Here is a 6,362-nt window from a genome sequence, read left to right as displayed (position 1 = left end):
TAGCTGTCTGAAAGTAGATTTCTGTTTTCCCATCAGGAAGTGGCTACAGATATCTGTTAAACCAGTATGTCTTTACTGTTGTGTTCACAGAGGCTGACTAACACTGCAATTAAAAGTCAAGCACTCTAGAATGTATTTTCTTTTCATGTGTGACAAATTAGCATTTCAGACCAAATGAAAGCCTTCACTGTGGCACGCAAGTCATACTGGCAACTGAGTGTGTGATTGGAGGCAGTTATTTTACATCTTTTGTAATTGTGGATTCAAATGTGAATAAAATACCATTTTTATAGAATTATACCGAAAAATCATCTGAAAGTCAGGCTGTTTTGAATATTCAATCTCCTGCTGTGTGATTCAGATCAAGTCTTTTGGTAAAAGTAGATTTTATTTTCGTTTGGTGTGGTTTGCTTTCACATTATAATTGCTCCCATCCGTCAGAAATGACGGTGATGGAACGGTACCACAGAGAAAAACATGGATACCTTGCGAGCTTAGCTTCTGTTGTGTACATTTGTGGCATTACGACTGCTTTACCAATTTGAATATTAAGAGAAACTCATTCAGGGCATATTTCAAATTTTGGAACAGAATTGGCTAATGTGCTGTGTAAGCCAAAGGAGAAGAGATGCTCTGCGTGCCTTGACCCACAACATGGCAGGTCAGGTATCATTTCAGTACAACACTCACTATCACTAAAGCCTCCTGGATATTGGTTTGTGGGGCTGCGAGTAACAATAGTGGCTCGAGAAGTCCTTGGTTCAGATTAAGGCAGGTCTGTGTTCACACCGAAAGCGAACTGCACCAGAGATTGTTTGGAAGGAGACTTTCTCATGATGGTGACTAAAGAAGGACCCAAACATTTTTAATGAGATAATGATTTGTATCACAAAATAGTTCAGTAACTGAATTTAATCATATTTCTGAATTTATTGATGTGACGATGTTCTCATTGAGCAAATAGTGGAGAAAATACTAAAGCCAACAATCCCCAAAAAACATAATTGGAATTTATCATAAATCAAATGGTTAGGACATTTTTTCACAATTATAATACGTTAAATGCGCATCCCTACCAAAGCGTGTCAATTTTTGTTGCATTTTCATTGTGTACATGAAATAAAACATTTCAACATAAAACATGCATCTTAACTATGCCTAAACAAGACTGCTGATTTTTTTAGTTACCTTTACCAGAGTTAAAAACGTTGACAACAATTTTAAGGAAAACATCCCAGTTTATTCAGTTAAGGGTAAATCCATGGTTGGTTTGCAAAAGCACAAGAACATTGATGTTAGACAGCTGACAGAAGTAAAGAAGGAGCTGTCTTCATAATGCCGCTACCAGCTATACTGTAAAGGACTTCACCGTGAAAATAACAGCAAATTACTGGCAGCAGGGACACCTACTACTGTAGATTGAAAGTAAAACAGTCAACTACTCTTGGGCAAGAAAATAGCATCTTAGCATTATTTTACAGTTCATGTAGTGTAATTAATTTTGACACAATGTTACTGTATGTTAGATTACAATAAGCTGTTTTAATTATTTTATTTGACAGAATGTGTATCAGCTTACAGATATCTGCAAATTCCCATAAATCTTTAAAAGTTTACAAGGGATTAAATATTTAAAATATTTTTATTCACAGAACACAGATTTCATAATGTCAGATTTTAGTGAAATTATGACCATGACCTTATTTACTGAAAAAAAAATTTAACCAATAACATGAAGTTGAGGTAAAATAGCTGCAACAGTGAAACATTTAGATGGCAGCAGCAACGGTGTCATGTAGAAAACATTTCATCAGTGCATCGTCTGAAGCCTTCCTATTCTGCCCAACAACTCCTTCTTCAACAACCTGGAGCCTCATGCATGAAAGAATGCGCAGTTTTCACACCAAAACTTGGCATACGCAAAAATTTAGAAAAGTGAGACGTACAAAAAAAAAAAAGGGATGTGTGGCAACCTGGGGGTGGATTTTCTTATTATGAACCCAAATATAGAATGTTAAGGGTTACAATGACCGACAACGCTACCTGGAATAACTCCAGGAAAATGTAATGTAATAAGAACACAGGTAAGTTCTGCTGGAAATGAGGAGACGAGATTCAAAAAGTTCTACAAAATTTATTAAATTTCAATACATCTTAAATTTCCAATAATCTGAAATTGAATGGTTAAAACGGTGAATGCATTTGACAAGATTATAAGAAAATGTCTACATTTCAAAGAAAACTGAGGCTTACCAATGGGGGAAGTAGTGAGGGAAGGGGGCAACATCCAGTGCAGAAAAAGGGACCACCCTGGACACTACAAAAAACACAACAAAGAAAGAAAAAGGTGCTCCAACAAAACACACAAGACAAGACACTGCCACCAGGGGTCACCACCGCCACCACAGAAGCCTCAAATCCCTAAAAGAAAGACAAAAAAATGAAACTCTGAGTAAAACAGTGGTACAATAGCACTACAATGTTGCACTTTATCCCCTTTGTAGTGCCATCAATGCTCCCGGCAGCAGGGAAAGTGCAGGTTGGTTTTTTTTAAAACAATTTATAGGTAGGTATACAGCAGCGAGCAGCTACAATGCTGATGAGTCATCAGAAGGCTAAAAAGAACAGAGCAAATTATTAATACAACTGCTAACAAAAACATAACTTGCAGCAGCTGCTTACCTGTGACCTGATAAATGACTGCACTGCCAAATAACCAGATCCCCAATTCTGCCTAGATACAGTGCAACTGTAAGAAAATGCTATGTGAAGGTTTTGTTTACATGGGGTAGATGTTACCTAGCCACGTTAGCCCTTACCTTCCTGTCAGCAAACAAATGAATGGACAGATCGGTCCAGATATTGGAGGTGCAGCAAAGGAGACTAAGCAGATAGACCAGTTAGCACTAACTACTATTAAAGCAGACAAAAAAAACGATAAAACAGCCACGCTTACCCAGCACGGTACAAACAAAGGAAGCCGATTGAGTTGACGTCACGACGCAAGCAGCCTCATGACAGATGAAGGCTTGCTTATACGCAGCAGCCGAAATTAACCTTAAAGTGGCAGCGTACCATTTATGCTGTGTCAAGAAAACTGGCATGAACTTGTGAGATCTCTCTAGGTACACGCAGAAAGCAGGGTAAAGGCCTGAGGAATAACAGTGATCTTGTATATTGATTTAAGGATGATTAAGGAAAGGAAATACAAAATACACGTGTGTAGTAGTTGGAATGATTGAGGTTTCGTGTTTACGATGTCTGTAATGACTAATTGAAATATATAATCTGTATTCTGTATTCATGATCTGTAATAACAGTGACAGCTTAATTGTTGTATGATTTTGTTTGTATTCATGATCTGTAATAACAGTGACAACTTAATTGTTGTATGATTTCAGATAATGACAAAACAAGTTGATTATGTTTCATGGTACATTATAAGAGGACTGTAGGTTTGAGTACATGAGAAGGAAAAAGGAACTGTGTCACAGGCAGTACACTGAGCTGGGCGGAGGTCCCAAAACAACTCCTAAAAAGGCAATAACTGCCAAATAGCCAACAGGAGAAAAAAGAGAAGTATTGGACAAGAGTTGCAACAGTCAGACAAGAAAAATTTTGGTATTTCCAAATTCAGGGTGGAGTGGAGTTTGGGGAGGATGGGTGCTTTCCGATGAAATAATCGGGAAGGATGAGTCATGGGACCTCTCCCACACACAACTATGAACCAAGAGGGTTTAAAAGCTAGCAAGCTGGGGAGGAAACTGTTCTTAGTCCGCGGCGCTGAAGGAGAGTCAACAAGAGGACGCAGACGAAAGATCAGCAGAGGACCACACCCTGGGACCAAGGGAAAAGTTGAGACTTCACGCCGCAAGAAAGGGCAAGATCCGTCAGCCCCAGCCCTGGCCCCTGAATTCGACCGTCTCCTCTGCCTCCACCCTACGATCACTGTTCAACTGCAGCAGACTTGGGGAAAAGACAAAGGTCACTAAGTGATGAAGATTCTGTTCATCTAAAAGATATAGGACAGATTGACTTTGTTGCTTTTCTAAAAAGAGGACTTTGCCCCGCCAGGACAGAGACTCTGACCAAGGACGTTTAAAGGTTTCGGCTGCCAAGATCGACTAACAACTGGTGTGAGTTGCCCTGCCCCTAAAGCCTCGCTCAGTGAGATTAGTGACACAGGTTAGGGATTAGAAAGAGGATAGGGTATGGTTAATTTTATAATTTGAGATTATTACTTGTTACAATTTTATAATCCCTTTGACTAAATCTGCTTGTCATTTACCCCTGCTAAAGCTTGCTTAATAAAATATATAATAAAAATACTAATAGAGGTTGTGGACATTGAATTCAATTAAGTTACCGATTGTTGAGAGTTCTTCTGGTTTAAGTAAAATCTTCACACATGATTCTAGAAATTTGGTGGCTTCATACTTTCCTTTGGTGAGTAATAAAAATAATGGCCCTGGGACTTATATCTAAGTCACTAAATCCAATCTAGCCGATAACAAGTGCACGTTATTTTCAGGAGGAAAGCTACCGTTAACAGGAGTGGTTGTTGAAGCTATGCGGCAGTGAGGGCTACTCTGTCGACTGTTTCTCAACTGAAAGGGGCCGTAACTTCTGGATCTGAAGGTAGTTAGAGCTAGACAAGTTTTCTCCGCCGCCAGTTTAAACAGAATCTCTCTAGTAAACCTATGATAGGGTAAGACCCAGGTTTCAGGGATTTTCCGGACCTGTTAGACAGAGAACTGGTCAGTAGTCAGTCGGTGGTGAAGTTAGGGCGTGGCTGGCTATTGCAGAATAACGAACAGCTGCTACAGATGCATAAAGCCGTGCGCACGCACGTGGCCGCGCACCTTTCCTTTATAAATCCTAATTTGAGGGAAATAGAGCGCAGCTGCTAGTCCGCCCTGTCACCACCCATAAATACATATGTAAATTAGTATACCCGGAAGTCTGCCACCACGTGAAGCAATAGGCGACGTCCTTGTTTGTAGCAGTATATTTGTAATAATAATAACTATATATTTTATTTAAAAAGTGTTTTCAGGACACATAAGGTCACCTCACAAAAATAAAAATAATACATTTTAAAGAAAAAAAAAATCCAAATAAAATAAAATTAATTAAAGAGATTGTGGAAATGCCCGTTTGAACAATAGGGTGTTCAGCTGGGATTTAAAGACAGACAGCGTGTCAGAGGGTCTTTGAGTGGGGAAATTGGACGTTTATTCTAAATAGTAGAATCATGTGTATAAGTTGTATATTTACAGAATAAAGATGCTTTCTGTCCATAAGGCACATTCACATAGCGGACGGCTCGATGACTGTAGTTGCACCAGTACCGGTACCGCACGGCTCCTTCTTTAAGTTTAGCTCAGAGCTCCAGGATGATCAGTCTGGATTAATCTAAACACTAATAAACCATCATCAACAGAAGATAAATATAATCTCTGAACAAATGCTCCCTCTGAATACTTCCATTGGCGATGTTCTCCATCAGAGCCAAAACGCTCTAAAATGCGGCACATTTTTGCGCAGCTATGTACATACGGGATTGTCTACAGCAGGGGTCACCAACACGGTGCCCACGGGCCCCGGGTCGCCCGAGGGGACCTTGTCAGTCGCCCGCGAGCAAGTTCTAAAAATAGCCATTGTTATTAGGGAGCACTGCCAAAAAAATATTCAATTAAATGTTTTGTACCCACTTTAAAAAAAGAAAAGAATAATATGGACTTTTTATTATCTAACCCTCTTTACTATTAGCACAATTGTGCAGAAAAAAACCCTCTTTTTTTCAAAACGTCTTGTAGTAGCGAGTCTTTGGCGGTGGGCACGTCAAAGCTAAATGTCACTGGTCAGTTTATGTTTATTTGGCGGCTTGGCGCTTTTTCTGTAAGCTAAAAATGAATGAGCGGAGTTTGATCCCACTCGTAGTTCTAACGGTCATTTGGATCCCAGCTGAGCTTTATACCATGTGCAGTTCTGGCGGGTCACATCTGCCACCCCTACTGAGCGTCTCAGACTGCGGGTTAAACAATTTAATCTAGTCCCCAAAAGAGTAAAAATTAAGCAAACAATGTTGCATCACTTTCTCCTCCTCTGGATGTCTGACACCACCTGAACCTGGGAATTAACATCCCCATATTTCCGTGGATCATACGGGTAGGCTTCGCTTTCATGTCTATTATTTAGCATCGTTTGTAAAAAAAAAAAAAAGTCAGCTGCTTTTACGGTTTAGGTTTGTACTGGTTAGGTGCAGACATTGATAGTTTTGTGCTACTCTCCAACCTGTCTAACTTTTTTTTCTTTTGACGGTTGACCCATCAGCTTTTCAGTTCGCGAAACCACAACCT

The 6,362-nt window shown here is 39.6% G+C and overlaps 1 long non-coding RNA gene across 2 annotated transcripts; it reads right to left on the bottom strand.

The window, feature by feature from the left end:
* Window positions 1-2,114: 2,114 nt before the first annotated feature.
* LOC106911076 (uncharacterized) lies at window positions 2,115-2,989 on the bottom strand. Of its 2 annotated transcripts, XR_015765457.1 has the most exons (3): window positions 2,820-2,989; window positions 2,683-2,749; window positions 2,115-2,615 (listed from the first exon to the last, which is right to left on the bottom strand). It is a non-coding gene; the product is annotated as an uncharacterized LOC106911076 (long non-coding RNA). The 2 variants fall into 2 exon arrangements; XR_015765456.1 differs by having other exon boundaries at window positions 2,683-2,989.
* Window positions 2,990-6,362: the final 3,373 nt, after the last annotated feature.

The sequence above is a fragment of the Poecilia mexicana genome, unplaced genomic scaffold (assembly GCF_051168715.1).
Source record: "Poecilia mexicana isolate PSO_F unplaced genomic scaffold, ASM5116871v1 scaffold_15, whole genome shotgun sequence".
Taxonomy (NCBI): domain Eukaryota; kingdom Metazoa; phylum Chordata; class Actinopteri; order Cyprinodontiformes; family Poeciliidae; genus Poecilia; species Poecilia mexicana.
This window is presented reverse-complemented; position numbering and strand designations above follow the sequence as displayed.